The sequence below is a fragment of the Corvus brachyrhynchos genome, unplaced genomic scaffold (genome assembly GCF_000691975.1).
Source record: "Corvus brachyrhynchos isolate BGI_N302 unplaced genomic scaffold, ASM69197v1 scaffold194, whole genome shotgun sequence".
Classification (NCBI taxonomy): Eukaryota; Metazoa; Chordata; class Aves; order Passeriformes; family Corvidae; genus Corvus; species Corvus brachyrhynchos.
The window spans coordinates 3,888,325-3,915,123 of NW_008237890.1; the positions used below are offsets into that span (position 1 = coordinate 3,888,325).

A 26,799-nucleotide genomic window follows, 5' to 3' on the forward strand; every position below is an offset into this window, starting at 1 on the left:
ATCACATATACAAGCAGCAGCTTGTGCTCCAACTTAAATGCCTTTTCCTGTCATTCTTGTGTGTACCAACTAGCAACTTAACAAGTCATCCATTTTACTGATTTCAGTGCATTAAAGTAGGGTGATCCAACATACGTTGGAGTCAAGAGACCTGGATTTTATTCTTAGCTGTTACTGACCTGGTGAATGTTCTTAGCTAGCACATTTTTACCTCTGTGACTCATTTGGCTTATTTATAAACTGAAAAACATTTCTAAAGTGTATTTACTTCAATGGATGAAAAAAAACATACAGAAGCTTGACAGGAAAAGGAAAATGTCAAGGCAAAATCAGATTTTGAGAAGAGGATGTTGATCATTAAAGCTGTTCAATCCTTAAAGTAAATGCATACACTCGTGTTCTGAGGAGGGCACAAGTCTTGAGGGTCGGAGATTGAAGACAAATGCCTGCTAGTTACAGCTGCCACACATAATGAAGGAAACAAAGCAGGTTTTCACAACGGAGGTAAAATAAAAGCGACAGCAAACACAGGAATTAGAGACAGAAGGAAAGTGGAGAACGGTGTGCTTGACCCATTCTCGATAATAGTCTCACAAGTCCTTCTTCCTTTGGTCACTATTTGCAGTAGTTGAACTATGTCTGGGTGTGGAGAAGTTCCTGCCATTCATTGAAGCTGCCTGGTGCTTGTTCCTGAGCTAATACGATGGGGGACTAACTAACTTGGATTTGAAATCTGAGATGACCAGCATATGAAAAAAATTGAAAAAAAAAACCAAACCAACAGAAAATTGGTTGTATCATAATTAAAGACGTTAACTTTTTACATGGAGGCAAAAACAGGTAGGAAAGGTCCCAAGAAGAGAGGAAGGGAAACTGTGGAAAAAAAAGGATTGACTGAGAAGTCCTAGGTGCAGCAATTAAGAAGCACAAGGTGTCATTTCTCCCATGTCTTTTCCTCCCTGTTCTTCTCCTGAAGGTTTATTCATATAAGAGATTTACATGAATAAAAGCAACTATAAAGTATATCTGGAAATTGTATACCTGGAAATGACGGTAAAATAGAGCTAAGTTCATGGTGAACTGGTGACCATGCCAAAAAGAACTGTGACATAAATAGCCAAAAGTTGGCACCATTAAGGAAAAACTGAAAGGAGTCTCAGATTCGGATACATGTAGAGTTCCTCAAAGATCTGTCAGGCAGGAACTCACACAAATTAGAATTGTGAAATTTATGTAACATTTGGAGGTTACTATATAGTATTGATAATGATGTTAAGGGGAACAAAACCCAGGAATTTAACTGCTGATAGATCATCTTTCCACAAATAATTATAGGCCTAATTATATACCATTATTCTTTTGACTTATATTGCAGTGACTGTATCACAAAACAAAACCACAAAAAACAACCAAACACACAAACAATTTAGGCCTCTTAGGCCTAAATTAGGCACCCTATAAAACTGGAGATATTAATGAGTTGCTTTCTTAGCTCCCTAATTTTGGCTTTTGAAATTTATTTCTCTTATAGAAAACCAAATTAGTAGACAGAAACTAGTGAACTCAAATAGTGAAACAGTAATTCAGGTTCTCTCCAGACAGCATTAAATTAATAGAGGTTTTGAGAATATTCAAGAGAGAAGAGGAACTAAAGTAATGAACTTTAGAAACAAACAGAAGGCTGACAAAACAGCATTTGACTTTGGAAAGGAAATACTGAAAAAGTTCTTTAACCATGTAAATGAAAACGCAATAAATGCAGAGTCAAGATTAGCATGATACAGATAAATTTTCCTGTGTCAATGATACTCGACCTCTGTTTTCATTAAGATGAACTACGTTTCTTGCACAGAAAGAGGTAAAAGCTAATGGAATGATAGACAGTAACCACCTAACAGGAACTAAACAATACATCTGCACCAAGACATGGGGTAATTTTCATCAGAGATCCTAAAAATTACTTAAGAAACTGTAAGTCTGTCTATAAGGTGACTGAATAACTTCACCAGGTCACCTGGGACATTGTGCAATTGGGAGTAGAAATATTTTGTGAGGGAGGGAAAGTAAAAATGTTCTCTGCAACTACAAACTTATTAATTTAGACTCAATAGCATGACAGTCTTCAAAACAAACCATGGAAATACAATTTGGATTAAATACGACAGATTTATCAAAGTTTGACCATGCTAGTTAGCTTAATATCTTTCTTTGATAAGATAAACCAAAGATTTTATTTAGGAATTATGTTGATTCTGAGGGCTTTGTAAAATGACATGTGCTTAAGCCTGAAAGTTAAGAATTGAAAGAGGAAGTGTGTGGACTGGGAAGAGCATTAGCGAGAGGTAGCGATGCATTACTGAAAGATGTAGCAGGGGTACAGGGCTGGTTCCTGTAGCAGAATAATGAAGATTGAATCAGCCTTATTTAGTTCTTTCAAGAGAGATTTGATGCACAAAAATGCACTAAGTGGATAATTGCTGACTTCGGCGGGGAGAAGACATGCAGACAATCAATGTGATTGATAAAGCAAGCTTCGTTTATTGGCAATACAGAGGCACTTATATAGTGTGAGAGTATATGCTTATCAGTTCTTTTAATTGGTTTAAACTTACGAAAGTGCATCCTTACTTCTACGTAATTGGGTTAGATAAAAGACTACATTTGGCAAGCTTCTGTTATTTATGTTTAGACTTGAGAAATCAAAGTTGTCCTCCCTTCACATGGTCAGTACATCTTACCAGCACAGCACTGTACCTCCTTAAAACTCCCTTTTGGTTCTCAGGCCTGTTTCTCACACCGGCATTTTCTCATGCAGGCCTTTGCTTATACAGCTCTTTTATTGATCTGTCTTTATCAATGATCCGTGTCCCTGATCCTCTAACCATTCTCCAACAGTGGATGGTCACCCCCTTAGGACAGTAATGGAACAGAACATACAGAGGCACAATGATAACCTGCAAAATACCTTGTGAACCTGAAATTTGAAGAAAGGTTGAGAGGGAGCAAAACAGCAAAGCAGAAAAAAAAATCACTAGATTCCAGTAAGAGGAATTTCTATTCCCACATCCAAACTTTTCCAGTAAGGAAAAAAAGTATTGCCAACAAGTTTGCAACAGCAAACCTTATGCCACCAAAGTGATACTCAAGTGAAAACAGCAAAGGCAGTTGGCCCTAAGATACAGCATAGTTCATTCAATAAATATACTGTATACCCTGGAAGTTTTAAAGATTCTGTGAGTTGGCTGCCCACAATAAAGGCAGCATCTGGGGAAAACATTTCCTTACACATTGATATTTCTACATTAAAGAAAAGATTTTCAAAGGCACATTAAAGAATTTAGTGGAAGCTGCTAGGTGATTAGGCTGTCCAGTTAACTTCCTCTTAATGATTGGTAGTAAAACCACAACTCTTCTAAGCATTTGCTTTGGGCACAAAGCTGAACAATTTTCTAACTCCAGAAGTCTCACTTCGTCTATGTGTGGGAGGGTTTAACAACCCTTATTACTAAAAGCTTTATGTTGACAGTGAATTAGAATGGCTCCCAAAACAAGATTTATTGCCAAAGCATATTCTGATTGCCACCTTAAATTTTTAGTGTTCAAAACATGCCTACCAGCTAAATATTTGACTATCAAAAAAATAATTCAGCAAGGAAGCATGAATAAAACTGAGATGTTTAGATTCAAAATGTTAATTTGAAGCAAAATGTATTGATCTCCTCTATAAAAACTAAATTTTAACTTGATATCTCATTTAACCTCCAGTTCAGAACTAAATTGCTGGCTTTAGCAGATGCAATGGTACCTTCCCAAGCTAGCATGTTGTCCTGGTACCACGCAAACTGCTGCCTGCCCCAAGCAAGGACAGATGGAGTCTGATTGTGGCACACAGGGGAACAGGCGAATCTCCAGCTTGGGTTTGCCCCACTCCCAATGGCTGGCATGCAAAGGAGGTAGAATAAAGCAGAGAGCCTCTCGGGGGGTAGAAGAGCTTACTCCAGGCTGAAGAACCCACGAAGAGAGACCAAGCCACGTACCTGGCAGGTTGCTTTTGTACCCTGACAAGGAGGCGTGGAAAACTCACAGTAACCAATGATACATCAGCCAGGGGGTGTTACTGGGGTGGGGAGAAGGGGTTACAGCCAATGGAGGAAGGGGTAGGCAGGGAGGAGTAACACAGGCCAATTAGCTGCTGAATAACTTACAGCTGGCTCTGGGTCACTCTGGGAAAGCAGCTGGATATGGGGAAGGGAGATATGCAGCTACAAGGTAAGGCATGGATTTATGTATTTTTCCCAGCCTTATGAATGCTCAGGGCTTTTTGGGCTGGCCCTGGGGTTGGTCATGGTTCACTGCAACAAGCAGATGCTCTGTCCAGGTAAAGTGAAAGGGAAATCACATTCATAATACTTGCTTCTTGGTGTTCACTGGAGAGAATTAGCACAATTTCAACAAAAATAAACCTTGGATTGATTTCTGTGTAGATTTTTAAACATAGAGCATAGTGTGCATTGTTTTGTGTCATCCTCCCAACCCCCCCCCTCCCCAATACCCAGAGTATGCTTAGGTAAGGCATTTCCAATTCCAGTTACGTGCACCTCTGTTCCCTCTTCACCCCTCAACTGCTGGGGGCAAAGGACAGGATCTAAACAGTAATTTTACAGTATGTTGAGTTTTCATGCATAGAAACTGACTTCAAGACCTTTGGCAATCAGCCAAGAATGGATTTAGATTTTATAATTCATAACAACTCTTTGAGGAATAAGGCTAGTATCTTGCTAAATCCATGCCCCTGTTCAGTACAGGAGGGACCCATGGTTCTTGCTTGAAGCTAAAAAATCTGCACAGGAAGACAGAAGCAATGCTGTAGAATCTACCAACCTTAATTTGAGGCTGAACTGGGGACAGGATGACTGCCTAAGAGGATTTTTAAGTTGACCATTCAACCTGTCTGCTTACCACTGGTGTTAAGTTTTATTTTGCTTCAGTTCAGAAAGTTTCAGAGAAAACTAATGGTATAGATAAAAGGTCTTATGCTGAAGAGAATTTCTCCAAATAAAAAAAATCTCAAGGGAGAAGAGAGAAGACTGATAAAGTGTTTGATAGAAACTGAAAGTTGTGTTGTAGCTGAAATGGACTCAGGCTATTGAGCGTGAAGTTTGCAGGAAGAACAATATTTCTCTCTAGACTGACAGATAATATACTACCAAAAAAACCCCCAAAAACCCCAAACCAAAAAAACCCTCCAAACAATATCATTGCATCTAAGGCCTCCAAGTGGAATTTTATCTTCTTGTAACACATACGAATCAATATATAGGAACACTTCTCAGTATGAGCAGCAGAGTTACAAAGAATGAAATAAAATTAAATAGCATTGACTGATTGAACAGTTATGTCTGGCATTAATCAAAAGCAAAGATGCTGGTTTCAGCTGGACTTTGAATGACAGGAATCATCCGTACTTCTTATTTTTCAATTTATGTGGCGGAAAAACATCACCCTTGCTAACAGATACTAAGATATTGCATTTAATATGACCATAAAGCATAAGTCTTGTTCAAAATAAGGCGAATTACACCATGGCTCCAAGTGTGCAGGCAGTGTAACCCCACCAGGCTGCTGCTGGCCCCAGTGGGGAGCGCACAGTGTGGGGTGCGCTGCTGGATACATGGGAGTCCTCTGCCCAACAAGCCGGGTCGTCCTCTACAGAAGAATAGAAAACCACTGAACTAAAAAGGCACTTCAAGTTCTAAACACAGTTTTCTGAAGAAGTAGTTTAATTTGTGCCCTTCATCTTCCTATTCCAAGAGAAGTCTAACTTCTTTTTCATTGGGACACTATTTAAATTGTTGCAGAGTCACTATTTTACAAACGTATGCTTAACAGAATCAACTCATGCCTAAATGTCTCATATCGGTAACTGCATTACTGGTTCACAACAGCAACTAAATGTTGCCCACTCAGGAAGGCAATGATTATTGTTGTTGTTGTTATTATTAATAATAAATTGTTTTTTGACGGGCAGAGACGTGATGATCAAAGTGTCTTTTTTTTACCCCTGGACCTCAAGTGATAAGAAAATGGTGGCCTACCAAATACTGACATAATTTGATATTGGCAATTTTTTATCTTAACTTGTTATTTTTGTACTTCTAATATTTTTTTTCTGGCAGTCTTGGAAGACAAATCAGCAGCTGAAGCAGAGGGCCCTCAAAAAGAGCATCACTTCTTCAAGTAAATAGGAAGCATCCCCATCTGAGTAACTTCTTCAGATGTTCTCTCATTAGTCTCAGGCTTATTATAATTATCCTTAGGGATTCTTTAAAATGTCTCTTCTAGTAGTGAAGATTTGGGGTCAGAGAGAAGAGTACTTCATACTTCAGCTTCCCACACACAGAAAATGCGTATTCTGTTCAAAATTACCCCAAAACTATTTCTGACTCAGAGGAAAATATCATAAATGTTAATTATGGCTCTTACCCTTCAGGTGTTAGTGAAGTGACAGGAAAAATAAGTCTATTCTCTTAGCTATGGAAGATAAGATAAGGAAAAATGACAGATAATGAAGGATAATGACATCAACCAATAGTCGATATCTGGAAGGAATTCTGTGAATCTTAACATCTCAGGGTCATGTCCTGTATCATCCTCAGGGGTTGCATGTTCTATGATTCTATAATTTTACACCTTGGAGAAGGAGCATTAGCTTTGACATTTGCTTGAGCCATATTAAGGCTAGAGGTGCTTCCTAGGCCTGACTGTTTTGTGACCAGTGATTCACCTGGTTTGTTTGTTTGTTTTGGTACTGCTTTACTCTTTTTACTGAAAAGACCCCTCTTGTTCTGCCTCATCTCTCAGCCTTTATTCAGGTTCAGCTCAGCAGCACTGAGGCTAATGGGTCAGACCACAAAACAGAGAGGGTTTGCTTTTCAAACCTGTCACCAAGCCTGCAGGTTGGAAATCTGCAAAATGTTACTGGTCATGTCAGTAGCAGAGAGATGGACAGGTGAGGAGAACTCCATAAACAGAGGAGAGAGGAAGACAGTATTTACTTCTGGGGGAAAATTTATCTTTGTGCATGATGTCTGTTCGCGATCTGTATCTTCAAATGATTTTGGATAGCTGGCTATCCAAAGTCCTTTGGATAGTTACTGAAAGCAGGCCCTCTGCATGTGGATGAATTTCACCTATTTGAGAGGAAACTTTGTCTTCTGAAAAAACATTTTTATCCAAAGTTTTGACTTGAAAATTTCCATCCAAAATACGATAATAAATGTTTTGCCGACCAATGAAAAAAATATGGAAAACGAAAAAAAGATGAAAAAGGGAAAAAAAAGAAAAGACTATTAGGAAAACTTGAAGGATGGGAAGCCAGAAAGAGAAATGAGCACTAAAACATTTTAAATGAGTATTGCTTGTTTTAATCAAGTTTTCAGATTATGTTTAAAAAAGGAGGAATAAGTATTCCGTTGTGGAAATACTTGCCTGTGTTTAAACAGCTGTAGGTTTTTTCCCTCTCGCAAGGTCCTTTCTGTTTAAGTAGCCCTTGCGGTATCATTCTAGCACAGCCCTCTTTCCAGGATAGGAAATAATCCTGTTTAGTGTTTCATATCCATGTGTTTTATGCAAAAACAATGTGCTTTGCCTTCCACTAAATTTCTCAAAAGACCTAAATCCAAACTGACTTGGACAAACACCCCTTTCTGCAGGCAGTAGCCTCTCCTACAACCCCAGGAGAAGGCAGACATGCAGCACAGCACTGGATGTTCATGGGTCCTCCCCAGGCACTGGGTGTAGCAGCCTGCACAGCTATTTTGTCCAAGGATGCTTTCAGGGACACAGCCTGGGACTCTCCAGGCCCTCTGAATCCTTTTGTACGACCTACCACTAACAAGCAGATCAACTTCAGCCCCTGTGGTCAGGCACTTCCAGGCACAGTTTCTGGTTTCTCAATCAGCTTGTGTTGCTTTTCCAGACAGAGAAGAAAATGGAGCCCAGTAATTCTCAAATAACATTGTGTTGATGTACTAGGTATGCAGTGTGAAAGAGGGAAATTTTTATCATCTACAACCAGATATTGGTGACATTGGAATTTCACTTGTAACTACCTGTGGGATGCACTGGTGATAGTCCCTGAGAGATGAGCACACCATAGGTGGTATGGGTAGGCATGGCTGCTCCAGCATGTGGGGATGCAAGACCAAGATACCGGTGTGGGATCATGACTGCAGCTTAGCTTCTTCCATAGGAACAAGGGTCTGGAAGGACATCTGTGACACCGTAAAAGTAGTCAATGAGGTTATCACATTTCATTCTGGATTTGCACTTAATTCAGTGAGAAAGGTCTATAGACCAAAGACTGTATTTTAGAAATAAAACAGAATGTTAGAGTAACACTTAGGGGCCTCAAAAACCAAATGCTTTCTTGACTATTTGCTTGACATCACCAAGTATTAAGTGAAAGATACTTCCCTAAAGATTTAGTTTTTAAAAATTGCTTTATCATTGTATAAGGAATATGCCATTAGTGTCTGAGACAAAAGACTGTCCTTATGTCTAAACAGCACATAGAGCCAGCCTGTGTAACCTTCACATTTCTCTGCCCCAGGCATTTTGTTGGCATCAACCATGTGCCTGGACCTCTCTTCAGGAAGCACTGAGGGCAACTTCCATAAAAAGGAGAAAAACAATTTAAATTCCTAGCAGGTTAGAATTTGGGCTGACACATTCTTCACCTATGGCTAAGCATTGTGTCCTTCCGTCTACAATTAGTACCCTCAGACACCATCTTCCTAGATACAGGTTATCAGAGAAACAAACATATGATGGAGAAGATCAGCTGTGGGAAAGGATGGTGTCAGAAGATCCTTCAATAAGTGCATTTAGGGCTATCTCAAGGACAACAAAAGTAGGCTTGAAATATTTCACTTTATTTAAGACCCTGAGCCACCTGGAAAAAATGATATCTGTTGTGGTATCATCTGGCTGCAATTTACCTGAGCCTGAATTCAAACCTGATCTTTAGGCTTAGTCACCTCCTGAGGCTGCAATTTTCTTCTTCTCCTGAGGCAGGTAAAGTTTAGTTAGGATCAGGAAATAGCAGGATAGGTGATTCAGGCTACAGTCTCTGTGAGGTAACTGCTATCATCAGACGCTGTTAACATTTTTACTTGCTTAACTAAAGCAAGCTATTGTTGCAGTACAATAAGTGGCAGTGGCCACTTCAACAGAACAATTGGAGGATTGGTGGACAGGCCTTCAGGACACAGAAGTTTAATTCTTACCTCTCAGTTACGGTGAGTTCCCATGGTCCCAGTGGGAATTAGTTTGCATATTTCAATGTTACTGGTTTAGGAGTTCTCCACCCAGTTTTATGTAAGTTCATGTTTAGGCATTTTCCCTAATTGCTTATGCATTAGTTCTAGAAAGTTCTCTTTTCTTCGATGCCCCATTGCTTGGTTCATGTAACTCCCTCCCCTAAGTTATCCCCATTAGTTATTCTCCTGTTGTCTCCCCCCTCCTCAGTCAATCCCCATTGGCTGTTTCCCTTTCTTCCACCTCCACATAAAATACTGTGTTCTCCCTTATCCCTGGTCTTTGTCTCTGGACCCTCCACCTATAATAAACCAGCTGGAACCTATACAAAGAGCCCTCTCTCATCCTTTGCCTCCACCGACGCCTTGCCAACACCTTTGTTTGGGGCTTGCTCCTTGTGAAGGAGCCAGCCTTCTCTGTGTGCTGCAGCTAAAGCCAAGGACGTCTGCAGTTGGACGCTGTGCGGCCTCGGGCAGCCCCACTGGCATCAAGCTATGGATTAACCATGTCAATACAGTAGAACAGTATCAATGGGAGTTAGAAAGTTGGGCTTTGTAGGGGCTGCCTAGGAATTTAATGCTCACAGTGCCTTCTGTTAACTACATAATTTTAGGTCTAGGCCATGTAAGTACCACCAGCTAAGGCAAAGCAGGCATGATATCACGGTGCCTGATCTCATTGCAGATTACTGCTGATGGTCTAAATCTAGCTGGATCTAAATCTAGCTTTATCTGCTCAGCATGGACACTGGTAGGGGACTCCAGGAAATGAGGATTACTTGCTTGAGCTGTACTAGAGGCTTAAGGCAGACTTCAGTAACTGTGCATAGTATTATAACTGGTTTGGAAGTCTTCATCCATGTTTTACCTCATGTTATAGAAACTCAGTGGGTTAATTTAATTATAGCATTGGGATTAATACTTGTTCTGACAAGCAGCAATAATTACTTTTTTGAAGAGAGAAGTTTTCAAGACTACATGTGTGCTTTGTAGAGAGGTATGTGCTAGGGTATAGATTATGTGAGGAATTGATTTGCTAATCTGGATTAAGGTTGATTGTCCAAAGAGAAAATATTAAATCAATATGAAAATAAATAAATCAAACTATAAAAGCCATCATTTACTATGAAATTAAGTTTCAAACCATCAAGGACTGATCTGCTGTTTTGGCAGTCAGAATCTTGTTCAGCAGCTGAAAACATCCCAGAAGCTAAATTTACATTTTGTGTGTCTTTGGCTTCAGAGTAAATAAAACTGCTAGACCTATATACTAAATGACATACAGAATGGCTGAGAGTGGTTTATGGCTGCCCATTGGGACTAGGGATCAGTCAAGGACCAAGGTTCAGATGAACATGCAAAACTGGGTTTATGGGGCTACTGGAACAGATCCACAGACTATCCTGATTGAACTTACTGATTGGATGGGGCACAGAGCCACTGGGAGGGACACAGCTGATGAGGCGGGGGGTGTGCTGCATGCTTACTTATACTTGGAATAGATCTCCACTTCCTGCAAAACCAAAGAGCATCACTGACAGAGAATGCAAAAGCTTGACTTTAATGGACACTGGTGATTGCCATTCATTTGTTTATGCTTAATAAGGGAAAACTGAAAATATTCAGATGAAAATTGTATGTATGTAACCAAGTTGGGAATGGGCTAGATTTTTGGTGTGCTTTACCAATCTAGGCAGGAATTAAATCAGCCTAGGAATTTTAGGGTTTTTTACCCCTTGTTCCCTACCCATAAGTTTTAGTGAAGTTATTGTTAAAAGCTCACAACAAAGAGACTATTGGTGTCACTGTGTTTATTCCATGTTAAATATTTTCCCAGCAGAACTGGGAGGGATGGAAAGCACTTCAAGACACTTAAAATAATGAGCTATTTCCTCTCCTTATAGCACTTAAAATAATTGTCTTAGGGAGGGTGAAGAGTCATTCCTGGCAATAATTTAATGTGTTCTCTTCATATTATTCCTTTCAGCGATATCAAGGTTGTCTGTAATAAATGACTCTTCTACAGTTGACAGCTTTGATAACACTGTTCACTTCCCATAATAAATAAGATCAGCCTTCAGTGCCACTTTCACTGACATTTATCTTGTGACTCTTCAGGTTTTTTAATCAGTGCAAGGCCAAACACAGACCTTACTGTGTTTGTGACAGGTCCTGAGCCTGACTGTATAGCTGCTATTGTAGTGAATAAACATCTGTCCCCTTTACCTAATAAGCAAAGACTAGCTGACATCAGGTGGTGTGCAAATGAAAAAGACGGGAGAGGTTGCATGAGCAACGCCTTTAAGATGTCAAAAGTGAATCTTTCAACAGCAAGATAAAAAGTAGGACAGCAATCATGACCTGCTTTGCATGCACTTCCTGACCTCCCACGGTTTTCCACTGCCTGCCTGGGGACAACGAGAACGTCTGTGCTTCGAATAATGAGTGTGGTATCTTGCTAGGAGAACCCAGAAGATTCATGCCAGGTCTGATTTGAGTCACTGTCATTTCCCTTGGAGACACTATTTGCAAAACTCAGAACTGGTTGAAGAGCCGTTAATAAGCTACAAACAAGAGGACTGCTGTTCAGAAGACAGAACCCTTCTGCTGCTTGAAGAAACAGGTTTTTGAATAAGGTTTCTCTTAGCAGCAAGCCAATATACTTAAGTTAATACACTGTATGAAATCCGGAAACCCAAGCAATTATTTTAGCTTACATACAGAAAGAAATCTACTTCAAGGCCAGGTTGGATGGGGGCTTTGAGCAACCTGTTCTAGTGGAAAGCATCCCTGCCTATGCAAGGGGATTCTGGTCATTTTCAATCCTAACCATTCTAGGAGTCTATGAATTCATGAAGTAAACATAAAAAGACTAGAATCCAGAGGAATTAACAAATAAAAGAATACAGTATCTTGTCTCAAAAATTAACCTGCTTCATTCACTTACAATTTTAATGTAAAAATTAAGGTCCATTATACTTGAATTAAAAGTAACTTTTCTTCAACAGAAATTTTTTGAGACTGGAAAGTCACAACAACCTTAGAAGCTGTACAAATTGACTGGTGGTGTCAAAAGCCTTTTGACCCCTTCGAGTCTTCCTTCTACCACCTATTCTTCAACCCTCCCACAGTGGATGGACACAGGAATACTTTAGTTGGAAACTAAACTGTGCCAGTTTGGACAAATTTGGAGGAAGAGATATCATCTGATAGAAGGCGGGTTACAACCAGCCCTCCCCCACCAGGGGTGGGAAAAAAGAAATTTTCCTCAGAGGAAAGTGAAGGAGATAAAAACTATTAAACAAACACACAGGAAAAGCATAATAATGCTAAATAATAAAACCTCTCACTGTGGAGAGAAACCTGGAAAAATTGCAGAGTCCTTCCGTAGGTGTAATCTCTCTCCTCCTCCTTGGAGCTGGGTCATGGGCCCACCTCCAGGGCCTCGGTCGAAAATTCTCCCAATGTGTTCTGGTGTTGAAACAGTCCAGAAGAGAAGGGAAAAAATGAAGTCCCAGGAAAACAAAGTTCAACTCTCCATCTCCCTCCAGAGAAAAGGAGCCAAAAGCTGACCAGAAAGCAAGCAGGGTGCTTCCTCTGCTCTTGTTACCGCAGCAGCAGAGGAGTGTGTATCTGTGTCCTTGAACAACTGCTTTGAAAAGTTTGCTCAGTTTTTTCCCTCTCTCCCCTCTCAGGCTCAGTTTAAAGGTACAGAAAGGCACAAAGTTAATTCCTGGGCATAGAGCAGCAATAGGGGATACACATCATAAAGTCACCCCAAGACAATAGCTAACCTGATTTTTTTTATATTGAAGTCTCGAAAGAAGCAGAATGCTGATGATAAAAATACAATTAAGAACAATCCTATCTTCCACTCCTTAACATGACAGATGTGTAGAACACTTTATATCTATGCTGCTGGAACAATAAAAATAGGAATTAGTGGTTTGTTCCCTTACATTTTGCTGAAAATTAAAATAGGCACCTTCACATTACTCAGTTTCATGTGATAGAAAAATTTCAGGCTCCTGAATGTCTTCACAGCTCCAGAGATTAGTAATGCATTACAACTGGCTTACAAAGCCAGAAAGTTTAAACTGGCCATCCAATCTGAACAAAAAGAAATTTGAATGGCTTTGCAAGTCATGTGTTCTTTATGAATCAATCTAATAAAAAGGATCTTACACTACTCTTTGTTTATTGGTTAGAATGTCACAATTGTATGTGCTATTATTGTAGCTCTCCTTCACATTAATTCTGTCACCTCATAGGCTTTCCTCTTTTAATTTCTATGATTTAATTTTATTTAATTGCTGCTATTTTACAAACCAACAGACTTAATTTCATTTCAATATAATATGAAAAGATGCTTCCACTGTAAATGCTCAAGGGGAAGGCAGGGTGTGGTATCTATAGCTTACTCAGTAAACTGGACCTAACTGGCCTCTGCTTGAACCTAGTGCTATTTAGATGCTTTGGCATTTCTCACACTTGTAGAATGGCTATGTTCCCAGGAATAGTAACTGAGCATGTGAGTTCCTTTTAGCAACTCTCCAAGCCCTGAATAGAGTCGCATTTTCTGCAGTCCAATTCTATGCAGCAGTGATAGCCCTTTCTTAAAATACAGCCTTCCTTCTCCTTAGTCCATCTTGGACAAATATCTGAAAATTAATATGCAAGCTTACAAACTTACATAGGGTAAAAATGGCTAATTCTTAGGAAAATTAGTTTTTTAAACTTCTCAGCAACCTACTATATCCCAGAAGTCTAACTTCAGCCATTTAGTCTTCATTCTCTCCAGGGTTAAACCATGAATCCTGAAGGCAAAAAATTGTTTTTATTTCTATAAATCTATTAGAAACTCTAAACTGTGAAGCAATGAGAGCACCAGATGTCTGTCCATTTCCATTAGCAAGACTGAAACCTCAAACAATACTGGCATCACTAAAGGAGGAAGCTAGATACAAGGGGTATCTGCGGTGGCACAGGGGAATCAGTCATGGCACTGACATAATTTTGGCCTATTGAGCACAGTTCACCTGCAGCAACCTTGGGCAAGTGTATGCAGCCTGACATGTAGTAAAATACTATATTTTCATGGCAACTACTTAAATAAGGGAAGTTTTAATGGTTTGGGGTTTTCTCCTCTCTTTTTTTTACAGAGATGTAGAAGAGATGTGGAAAATCAAGAGAAACACTTTCTTACCATGAGGTGAAAATGGGGGAGATACTAGCAAAAAACACTACTAACAAACTACAAATCCTTTTTTGTTTGTTTGTTTGGATATATACAGTAATTTTTTTAATAAAGTGTTGCTTCTCTTCTAGCATCCCTTGGCTTTCCAAGTAAAATACGTGTGTCATGGGTTAGCAAGCATAGTCCTGGAAGTGATGTTCTTGCAAAGGGGTGCTTACAGCTCCTCTATGACCTGATAGAACCTATCAACTGGCTAGTTTGAATATGGACAATTTTTTAAGCCTCTTAGAATTTTGACCACCTCTGTGGTCCACATTTAAGAATGGACAAACCCCGGGAAAGTTCTCTCTTGCTTCCAGCCAGAGGACTGGTAACTGGGCTGGGCCCGTGTGGGGCCCAGCGGCCCTGCCGGGCCCTACTCAGGTCGGGCCACGCCCGGCCCCAGCCATCCTCAGCTGCAAGGCCTGGGTGAGATTAACTCTTTTAGTGCTATGAAGAGCTGAAAACCTGAGGGAGGAGAAAGAGGAGATGCTTAAAGCTGAAATTCTGTTGTAAAGCTGTGGTGGTGATGGACTATGATATATCAGAGTACCCATTGTAATTTCAGGAAAGCATGGAGGGTGGAGCATTCAAACTGTACTTGTGAGCAAAAGCACCTGTGCTGAAACAAGCAAATGCTGAAGCAGCTGTAATTTGATGAGAAGTTTGAACAGGGAGAGATGGAAGCGATGAGGACTCTTGCTCCAGCTGGAAGGAGAAGACCTCTGTTCCTAGAGATGCTCCCAGAGATAGTCCTAGAGATGAAGATGATGAGGACCCTTTTCTTCCCAGGGAAGAGGAGGGCCTTTATTCTTAGAGATAAAATGCTCCCAGAGATGGGTGAAGAGAACTTTTGTTTCTGAATGGCTCAACCTTAAAATGGTACCCCAGTAGCTCAAGATTGGACCCTCGAAGTCAGTTGTGGGAAAAGCTGTAAGTCGTGGGAGGGGACTCTCACATGCAAGCAGAGAACCAACCTGGGTGGCTGTCTCATTGTGGTAATGTCTCCATAGTATGAGCAAGAGAGACTCCTCTTCCTAAAGGAACTGAACAAGGATATTATGGAAGTGGTAAACAGACTGAACATCTCAAGGGTTGTCTTTTACATTGTCAGTGGGAGAAGGGAGAAAGGTGGGGGAAGGAGACGTGTTCTGATGGTGTGGTATGGGTTTTTTTCCCCCTTCTTTTAGGTCTATTAGTAAACTTCTTTATATTCTTCCAAGTTTTGTGCCTGCTTTGCTCTTCTCCTAATTCTTATCTCACAGAAGATAAACAGTAATTAGTATTTTGGACCAAACCACTACACTAAATTGGTGTTTCTGCCCAGTTAAAACTGAACCCACTACAATGTGTAATATACCTAAAAAGCTTACAGATATGGTTGTTGTTGAAAATCCTACCTTACCTATGCTCAACTGTCTTTCTCCACCCTGAACTCCTAAACCCTCAGTGCCTTCTATTCCCTCATGCCACATCCTCCTTCAATGATCAGAGAGTCTTTGTTATATCCCCTTACAACCAAGTGCAGTGAAAAGGTACATGTACCTATTAATTCTGTCACTAACTGCTAGGACAGACCCTGATGTTTGCTTTTGACAAGTCCAAATGTGGAATCAGGTGCCAGAACCAAGAGCAGAAAACTACTCTCTTCATTTTTACTGAGCCCTCCAAGCAAAACAAAACAACAACAGACAATAAGAAAGCACCACTTCAGTCACCCCCGCCTCCCCTCATAAAACCTAAACCAAATAGAACACAAAACAAAACCCTAGAAGTCAGGTGTAGATGAAGAAGACTGGAAAAGACTGAGTGGAAGGGAAACAGGCAGACAGAAGAGGAATGGAAAAAGTGTTATCAGATGAAAAGTGAAGGACATTCTGAAGAACTCAGCTGGTAGAGAGTGAGCTAGAAAGGCTCTACCTTCAAGCAAAGAGAGATGGAAAATTAATGGCTTCTTGGTCTTACATGATGGTTCATAATGGCTTGGAGCAATAATGAGGAATTTAACAGCTGACTGGGCTGTAAGTGAAAGAGGCAAAAGAAGAAGAAATGAATTCTTAAATTTTTTTTGGCAACCTATTCAGTGGAACCTATTCAGAGGAAGGTATCCCTTCCCATTACAGGAGGAGTGAACTAGGTGTTCTTTAAGGTCTCTTCCAAACCAAACCATTCTGTGAGTCTGACATTATTGGACTTCGGCTGGCAGTTCACTGACAGAATGGAAATTAGACAGTCATTAGCAAGCTCAGGACTAACAGAGTAAGAAAAGTAAGACTGAAACAACAAAGCTTAAAAGAGGGCAGGAACTGAAAGACATAGGTGAGAGAAATTATGTTGAGTCAGGAAGCAACTGCATGTGAGAAAGAAAGCAATTGAATGTGAAAAAGATGTGGTTGAAACTAAAGCCTGTGATCACACAATTAAATGTAATACTGAAAATACGGAGCAAGACAGTTTATGCTACAAAGAGTTGCATTTCTTCTTGCAACACTGTCCAAACTTGTGAGTGCTTAATTTCTGGGTCTGGTATTAGAGTGGATACACACCATTTGCAGGAAAAGGTAATTTTGCTAACAAGGAAAGAGGTAGCAGGCCTAAATCTTAACTGAATACTCCTGCTGCCTTGTGTCTGCCCTTTAATTGCAGTTATTATAGCAGGAAATTCACATTTTCTCCAAAGACTTGAACCAAAGCCACTAGTTATAAGCCATGGTTATAAGCCATGTGGTTAAGAATGTTTTCATCATATGCTACAAGGGTTTAGCATTTTGTCATGTATGTTAGTCTTGGAAATGGTAAGAAAAATTTGAAGGATTTGCGAAAGTATGTCTATCCCATGACTTACCTTCCCAAATCTTTTTACAGAGAAATACTGCTTATATTTCTTCATAGTAGGAAGAAATGAAGTTGCACTGACAACCATGATAACTTAGATAATCAGTAATTTAAAAAGAAAAGTTCAATCAAAGGAACTGTTTTTCACAGGACAAAATTGTAGAATTGACTTTTTTAGGTTGGAAAAGACCTTCAGGATCATCAAGTCCAACAACTCAGAGCAGGGACAAAAAGATGCTGAATTGTTGAGCCAGGTGCAAGGAATCTGTTCAACCAAAATCATAAAATCATTGTGGAATAGCTGTTTTCCCCCACCAGTGCTATCCACGTGGGGTGCACTGATGCTGGCAGAGACCCTACTGAGAAAGCAAGATAGGGCTGTACAACTGATCAGCATCCTCAGGCTGTACCAGGTAAAGCTGAAGATACAACAGGCACAGATGTACTTTGGCAAATCACCAGGAAGTTTAAAGCACATAACAGAACACATTAAAAACATAAAACTCTCTAGAAATCTCTGTCCTTGGCACCCACAAAGCTTCATTGCATTCCTGAGCCAATACAAATTGCTACAGCATTTTTTACCCAACCATGACCCATTCACTAAACTGAGCCAGGACATAGCACAGGACTGCTCATGGCCAAGACTCAACTGAGTTAAGGCTGCATTTGAGTATGTAATGTTGCTGACACACTCTGAAAAGAAAAGGAACTGTACAAAGACACATAAGGTGTAAGTTTAGCATGTTCCTATGTGCTCAGGGCAAGTTCTCCAAAATAATTTCTGTTTTGTGAACAGAACAGTATATGGTTTCTGAGACCACCCTCCTGTAGTGACAGCCAATTCAGTTGTTCCTTTTCTTTACAAGTTGCTAAGGAAAGAGAAAAATGCTTATTTTACTGTTTGAGTTTATCTTGCCAGAAGGACTGAAAGTTGTACTCATAAAAACTAAACAAAAACTGTTACTGTGCCAAATAATATTTTTGGTACTTGGGTGGCATACTTTTGATCCTTTCATGAGGATACGAGGCTTATGTGAAGAAAGACCCTGGTGTTATGGATCACAAAGGTGGTTGTTCTTCCAGTAGCAAGGAAAATCCTTCCCTGTGAACAGATGTAAACAAATTATATTTTGGAAGCAAAGTACCAGAAACTGAAGTAGTGATAACCTCTCATAATAACAAAATATTTCATAATTCTACATTCAGATAAGCAAAAATAAGGTTTGAAAAGTTTCTAACTGAGAGACCAAGCTGAATTCACTCTACAGATAGAACATGATACAGAAGGGCCTGAAGAGATTTTTCTGAGAGCCTCAGAATACCTGGAAAGAGAACTAAGGTCTTTTGAACACAAATTCAGTATTGACTGTGTTATGCTGATGCATCCTGCTTTTTCCCCTGAGGTTTCTTCCCCTCTTCAGGACAAGAAACTATCCTTACATAAGTTCTACATCAACATGTCACAGACTAAAAATTGTACCCACAAATTTTCTCTAACTAATGTGTAAAATATCTTTCACCTGATCTTTCCACTATGGATGCTATTTTCTCACTCAGGCTGAGACTTTTAACAGAATAAAACTACCAGTGCTTGTGTGTAGTGCAACTCTGTCAGCAGTAAATACGAAAACAGCTCCAGCAAAGTAGTGACATCTGGAAGTGACGTCACAATAAAATAATATTCAATTTCACAGCAAAACCTGTCCCCATATTCAAGCTTTATGTTATGATATATCTGTGATATACGAAGGGCAGACAGTCAAAAGATTTAGAAATATGACTAGGCAACTCTCACACTTCCTCCTTGTTGGGGAGGATGAAAGTTTGGTAAGAAAGTTTCATAGATATGTAGGCTTGGCAGAAAGATCTCTGAATGTAGAAAATGAGGATGAGATAGAAATGAAAGCAAGTTTTGATACAGAGTAAAAGATGTTTTGCTGAAACACTGATCACTGAATAACTGAGAAGGCAAAGGGTGGAGATGAGTTGGAAGAAGATTTTTATGAATAGGACAAAGGTATGTGACTACAAACAAAGACATGTTTTTCACCAAGTAAATAAGTCTCAAGAAGAGCATAAGTAAATAGAAAATGTGTTTACCAAAAAGAGAGATATGGCAGGGAGACAAAAAAAAACGCAGGTGGAGAAGAAAAATACTTACTCTTGTGATTGGATAATAATGACTATAATATGGTGATGGTAGTAGCTATGATAGGCTATAGGCAAATGTAAAGGTATTGTGTATGGTGCTTATTGGTTGTTATGTATTAAGATACTCTGCAAAGAAAAGTATATAATGCTTTGTAACGTGAACAGAAAGTGGCTTCAGGTATGCTTACAGCTGGAGCTGGCAGCTGTAGGGCTGGCTCTGGATACCCACTTCCCTGAAATGCTGTAACTTCACCTATGCAATAAACAGCTTTCAAGAGAGCCGCCTGAAGTGCAGACATCCTTTGTGAAACTTTCTCCTATACCTCCTGTAATGTGTCATAACTGCAAAGGATGAGCATGATTCACAGGATGTTGTTACTCTTCTCCTTCCTTATGTGTCAGACCTGACTGATTCCAGAAGTTTGGTTTTTTTGATGTAGATGTGATGTAACCCAATGCTTGGGCCTCATGTGAGGGTTTTGGTCCAAAAACACTGGATGGTTGAAAATTTTTTGTCCCAAGAAAAAAAATCTTTTAAATTTAGATTGTTGCATTGACTAGCATTCTCTTCTTCACTTCATCTATGAAACTGACATGCGTTATTAATTTCACAACAAATAAAGGACACTCTTCTGTTTGTGCATTGGGAGCACAGCTCAATTAAACTTTTTCAATCAGTGGCTCGAAATCCTTGGGAGATCTGTGGCCTGTTTCTCAGGCTTCCTTTACCAGCTAGTCTTCCTTTACCAACTGGTCTGAAATCTACTGTCAGTAGATTTCAAACTATTGTGCAGTGAGGGATCTGTCTGCAGGAAAATATGATGAAGTTCACAATTGGGAAAAAAGATTAAACCACTGGACTTGGAAGTTGTTGAGGTGGATGCATGCTCTTGAGTGTTGCACAGAATTCTACACACAGTCTCCAGTGTTGCTTACAGTCTTATAAAAATCAATACCACTCTGAGATGAATGCCTTCCACAGCCTTTAAGGTCCTTATACTAAGCTTGACCCATAGGTGCAGTACATTGTTCCATGTATTTTTAAAGTCTGGATTGCATAAATGGTATTTACAATCTCTGCTCAGTGGCAGTAATGGCTAAGGAAATCATGTATGTACATGGGTAAAGTAACAGGGAAAGAATAACAATGCTTTAGATACACTTCTGTGTTCTCTGTGTGCAATGATTAATGCCTCTGGAGTCAGCACATAAGTACCAGTTGCTCTGAGCACATTGAAAAAGTGAACATGTCTTCAGTTCTGATTCATCTGGGTTCTTGTACAAGCCTGTGAAACAGCAAGTGTAGCAGTCTCATCTCCTCCCTTTAAACGAGGCCAAGAAAATAATAATCAGTGTTTCTGAATGTTGTTCCTGCATTTCTTTTTCTATTATCTTCTCCCACATCACAGAGAGGAGTTCCAGAATGGCTTTAATAGCTTTTAGGTGTCATTAAGACAGTGTGTAAAAACTGATGGAAATAAAATGTCCTGCTACTTTCTCACCACCATGTTCATGTTCTACTGCTCACTGGATTTTGGACACAGGACAACGCATGGCAGTGGTATTCTTCCTGAGGCTGCTGGGGAGATAACAGTCTGTCAGTGCAACATACCTTTGATAGCTCTTTCAGACTTTCACAGTTCTTTTCCTTACAGCTGCATACAGTCTTAAATTTGGGGAAAGCCTGCTTTGGGGTGAATTGCCTACACACTGCTCCACCTGGAGGTTCTGACTTTGGTTGTTATGAACCAAACTTTTACAAGTCTATAAACATGCACCAGGCTTCATCGTGTTAGTGGATTTGAGGAATAGTCACTTTGATGATGGTTATTAATACCTCCTGTTAGTCTACCTGACCGCACTCACTTGCAGTGCTTCTTTAGTTCTAGATTATCTTCCTTCCTCCTAAGGGAACTACTTAAGAAGCTCAGCTTTACTCTCCCCAAGCAGGAGTCATGCAATGTGACGCCAGAGCATGACCAATGAACATCCCTCTCAAAACACCTCACCCTCCTCTGGGTGTTGGTTTGAATAAACAAATAATGATTGCTTCCTAGAATCGTCTGACAAAGAATACTGGCACTGTGAGGTAACTGGTTGAAAGCAGGAAAGGCAGGACTCCTGTCTACCACACCCTATGTTGTCATGTACCTGGAACTCTCTTAATGCTCATGCAGCCTTTGAAGACAAGTCGAAGATCCCATTTCTGTAGCCCAAACTCCACAGGTAGGTTATTATGAGAAGTACATTATCACAAAGTGAGAAATAACTCCCAAAAAACTGTCCTCCAAGAAATTAATTTTTTTTAACCCTTAAATATTCACAGTGTGATATGACATAACTCCTGGTTAATTATCAATCAAACTTACTGCTGTACTATTGGAATCTGCCTGACATTGTGAACAGATTAAGGAAGTAGAAAATTTCTGCAGGTCTAAGGTACCCGCTGTCTGCCTTTCAACATATTCTACCAGCATTATTTTTATAAAGCGGAGCTAGAAATGACAATATCTGAGCATTCAGCTCAGTATGGTGAAGTATTTTATGTTGGCCAAAAGTTGAGGTCTGTGTGATTGCCCAATCAGTCAACTGCAAACCTTGTGTAATCTCTGGATTGAGCTAATATTTCAAACATCATTGAGTCAAATTCATCTTGGATGAATTCTAGCTGAGAGAGGGCCTGACTATAGGTGCCTACCTTTGTATCTGGGTCCAGGAAAATTCCAACATTGCAGAATCCTATTACAACTTTTTTGGTCCTCTAAAGTATCCTAAGGACTGTATTTAATAAATTTTAAAGAAATGTCTATAAAGAGATACATTATTATTAAATTCAATTATATAAATAATCTGAGCTGCTCTGCCTCATCCCTTAAATATAACATCGCTGTAAATAAATTTGCATTTGTTTTGTTGTTTCTTTCCATTTTGAAGTCTAGCACTCCTCAATAAGCATAATCTTTTATGGAAAGCAAAAAAAAGGAATAAACTGAGAACAAGTCTCTAAGCCTCTTCCTTCTCAAGCTGCCCAGTGTTGTCCTGTTTCATGACTTGTCCCCTAATTTCCCATGTGATTAGCTTCAGCAATCATTCAAGAGCTAAATCTGTGAAGAACTACCATTAAAATAAAGATCTCACCTTACAGGCTTGAAAGTAGTTGCCTGATTAAACTGCATGTCTGAAGTTCATAAAATCAAGTTGACAATGTGATCTTTGGAAATACAGGTGTGTTGCATGATGGTACTATTGGGTATTTTCACTTCCTGGACAGACAGTATTGTGTTCCAGACCTCATATGTTTAAGGCATCAAAAAAAACCAAAACGGTGGAATGATTTCAGTTTACTTTCAAAATGTTTATCATAACATCCACTCTCCAATTTCTTATGTAAAATAATTGTTTCACCTAAGGCAAGTCTACGGCTGTGCTCAGTAGAGTAACAGGAAGAAGCTTTTATTCCTTTGCTCTTAAAACTTGTGAGAGATGCAGATTGTGTGACAATAGAGAGCCTATCCAACAAGAGGCTGAACAGTTTGGTCTCTGTTCTATACACACAAGCATTCACACTTTGTTGGACTAAAATATCAAGACTTTCGGCTACAGAAAGAATTAAATGGTTGGTAGGAGTATTTAACAAGGCATTAAAGTCAGTGAATATGCCTATCTGGACTTAGACAAACTACCTAGCAAACACTGATCTAAATGACCTTACTTAGAGATTCAAAGTAAGACATTCAAAATGCTCTGAATCTCACACAAATAGTGGGCATCTCAGAGATGAAGAATATAGAGTAATGAAGGAGGACTACAGAGATGCTATTCACCACTACAGGGAGTAAATTCGTATGGCCAAAGCTCAGCTAAAGTCCAAACTAAGCAGCACTTTGAAGGACAATAAAAAGCCTTCTTTTTTAAATACATTAACTGCAAAAGAAGTGCCAGAGATAATATTGGTCCATTACTGGATTAGGTCAGTCACCTCAAAATCAGGATGCAGACAAAGCGGAGGCATTTTTGCCTTTTTGCCTCTAACATCAGCAACTCCTAAGCTCTCTTTTGGAAGGCTGTGATTATGGAAATTATAAACTCCCAGCTAACTCTGAGCTTGAGACTTGCTGCTTTAGCTGAATGCATATAAATTTATGCAGCCTAATGGGACCTGTGCCAGTGTACTGAAAAACCTGGCTTACGTCCTTGCAGAATCTCTCCCCATTATTTTTTCCACAGTGTTTGGAGTCTGGAGAGGTCCCAGTCAACTGGAAGCATAGCAAATGTTCTCCCAGTTTTCAAGAAGTGTAGGAAGGAAGACTCTGGTAATTGCAGGCCTGTAAGTCTCACTTCAGTGACTGGTAAAATTATGAATAAATTTATTCTGGGAGTTAGTGAAAAGTACCTGAGACACAATGCAGTCATTGGTCATAACCAGCACTGGTTCATAAGGGGCAAGTCCTGCTCCACTAAATTAATTTCCTTTTATGACAAGGTCACCCATCTAGTTGTCCAAGGAAAGGCAGTAGATATGGGTTCTTCGATATTAACAAAGCTTTTGATACTGTCTCTCACATCATCCTTCTGGATGAAATGTACAGCACTCAGCTACTCAAGTTCATTGTATGTTGGGTGAGCAATTGGCTGACTCAAAGAATTATAGTAAATGGGGTCACATCAGGCTGGCAGCCAATCACCAGTGGGGTTCCCCAGGGCTCAGTATTCGGCCAGTGCTCTTTAGTGTTTTATAAATTATCCGGATGTGGGAATTAAATGAATATTAAGGAAGTTTGCCAGTTATACTAAAATAGGAGGAACTGTTAACTCCCTCAAGGGTAGAGAGAACTTACAGAGACATGTGGATAAACTAGAGAGGTGGCAATCACCAACTGCATGAAATTTAACAAGAGCAAGTGCCAGATTCTCAACCTGGGACAGAGTAATCCTGGTTATATATAATTGGTGGATGAGAGACTGAAGAGAAGCACCAAAAAGAAAGAGATCTGATGGTTTAGGCAGAGGCAAGTTGGATATGAGTCAACTTCATGCCCTGGCGGCCAAAAGAGCCAGATATGTCCTGGGGTGCATCAAGCACAGCACCCAGGAAGGTGCCTCGGTACAAGGGTATCAAACTATTAAGAGTGTGTCCAGAGAAGGGTGACCAAGGTGGTGAAAGACCCTGAGGATAAGGCATTCAAGAGCAGCTGAGGTCACTTTGTTCACCTTGAAGAAGGGACGGTTGAGGGTTGTCCTTTTCAGAGACTACAGCTTCCTCACAGCAGGCAGTGGAAGAGGGTCTCCCCTCTCTGGTGACCAGCAACAGGACATGAGGAAATGGAATGAAGATTCATCAGGGGGAATTCATACTGGACATTAGGAAAGTGTTCTTTATCAAGATGGTTACTGGAACAGGTTTCACAGGGAACTGGTCACAGCACCAAGCCTGTCAGAGTCCAATGAGTGTCTGGATGATGCTCTTAATCATCTGGTTTAGGTTTAGGTAGTCCTGCAAGGAGCAGGGCATTGGATTAGATGATCCTTATGGACCCCTTACACCTTAAGACACTTGATGAGTCTAAAAGGAAGACAAAGGATCTGTCCCACGAGATGAAAATGGAATTTACATACTGTTTACTGGTTTTGTTTACTTAAAGAGAAACCTGTTTCCTTGAAACACGTATAAGTTTAGCAAATCTTGTAATCCTGAAGATTTAACAAGGTGACTGTAACATAGGTGTATCTTTTAATCTTTGTAATTCAAAAGTGTAGCCATTGACTTGCTGGGTGCTATACTAATGCAAGGCCAGTGGGAAGTAAGAATCAGGCCACCAGATGGTAAAGCATAAATTCATGAATGCATTATGCAGTTTACTTTCTGAGTGTTGCTTATCCAGAAAGAAAGAAACAACTTATTTTCATTCTTTTTAGATTATTTAGAGTAGGATTTGGGGAAATTTTTTATCACTAAAACACCTTTTTTCAAACTAGCGTAAATTGTTTCATTTCTTCCTAAATTTTTATTTTTAAAAGCTTGATAATTCAGGTCATCAAAAATATTTAAAGAAAAAATAACATTTCAGAATTTTCTTTAGTTTCTTCAAATATAAGGTCTGAATACAGACCTTTTTTATAGGATGCTGCTTGTAGAACAAAGTAGTTTTATAGTTCAATGGTATAACAACAGTCATGTAAATTTAAACTTTTACTTACCAAGGTGTTCATAGCTCACAGAGGAGGAATTTCAGTGTGATCCCTACTAATTTACGGAATGGCATAAATCAATATTAACATGAGATTATACAGAAACTAGTCTGTAAATATCAATATACTAAAATAGAACTTCAGAAAATATTTAGGGGTGGTAGCAGTAAGAAGGAAGATTCTTATTTGGTGTGAGTTGCTGGTTTTGGCTTTCTTTTCTGAGAAGAATATCGATAGAGTTTTTGTCATATGAACTAAACGTTTATGACAAATATGAGATAAATAAATGTCTTTTCACGTGTCTTACACACAGGATTTCCAGACTGTTACAGTGATAAAATAAGAGTCCTGGTCTAAAATCAATGCACCTTTAAGATATCAGATACATCTGCAGATTTTTTGCTTGACTGTACTAAACCCTTGCAGAGGTCTCTGATAATAAATCTTACATTTTAAGGTACTGATGAAATTATTCCCCAGAAAGCATCCAGTTTGCTGTAAAAACATTTTGTTTCCCTGAGTTCACCACACCACACTTTGTGATTCTAGTTGTTATAGAGGACCTGACACTCAGAGTGGCTAGACTCACTTTCTCAACCCCCTTGACACGTGTCAGCTGTGGCTCCACAGATGCGGCTATTCATACTTTTGTGCCTAAAATGTTCTTCGGTGCAGTGGGACCAGGTGCATCATGGGACAACGAGCAACAGGACACTTCCAGCACTGCTATCTGCACAGCCAACGTGTGCCTTGCTATCACTTAGAGCAACTGACTCAGCTTGCAAGCTTTACTTATTAAAGAGGAGGGGGATAAAAAAACCCAGAAATATTAACGGGGGGTGGGAGGAATGCACTTGCCTGCAATAAAACCTGTCTGATGAGTGGGAATACCATTCACACTGTACTTACGCTCCTATTCCTGTTAGAAGGGGTGACTTTTTCTCTTTTCTTTTTTCACCTTCTTCCCTTTTTCTTTTCCTATTTATTTTCCTAGTCCTTCCTGTCATTCTTTTTCTTCTCCCTTGTCCTTTTTTTTTCCCCTTTTTTCCCCTCTTTTTTCACCCCTCC

The 26,799-nt window shown here is 39.7% G+C and overlaps 1 long non-coding RNA gene across 1 annotated transcript in view; it reads right to left on the reverse strand.

Annotated features, from left to right (window-relative positions):
- Positions 1-3,160: 3,160 nt before the first annotated feature.
- Positions 3,161-26,799, reverse strand: part of LOC108446375 — a 25,230-nt gene continuing 1,591 nt past the window's right edge. Inside the window, exons 2-3 of the long non-coding RNA XR_001861548.1 lie at positions 11,462-11,467; positions 3,161-3,171 (exon numbers count right to left, since the gene is read on the reverse strand). This is a non-coding gene — a long non-coding RNA (uncharacterized LOC108446375). The remainder of the gene's footprint in view (positions 3,172-11,461; positions 11,468-26,799) is intronic.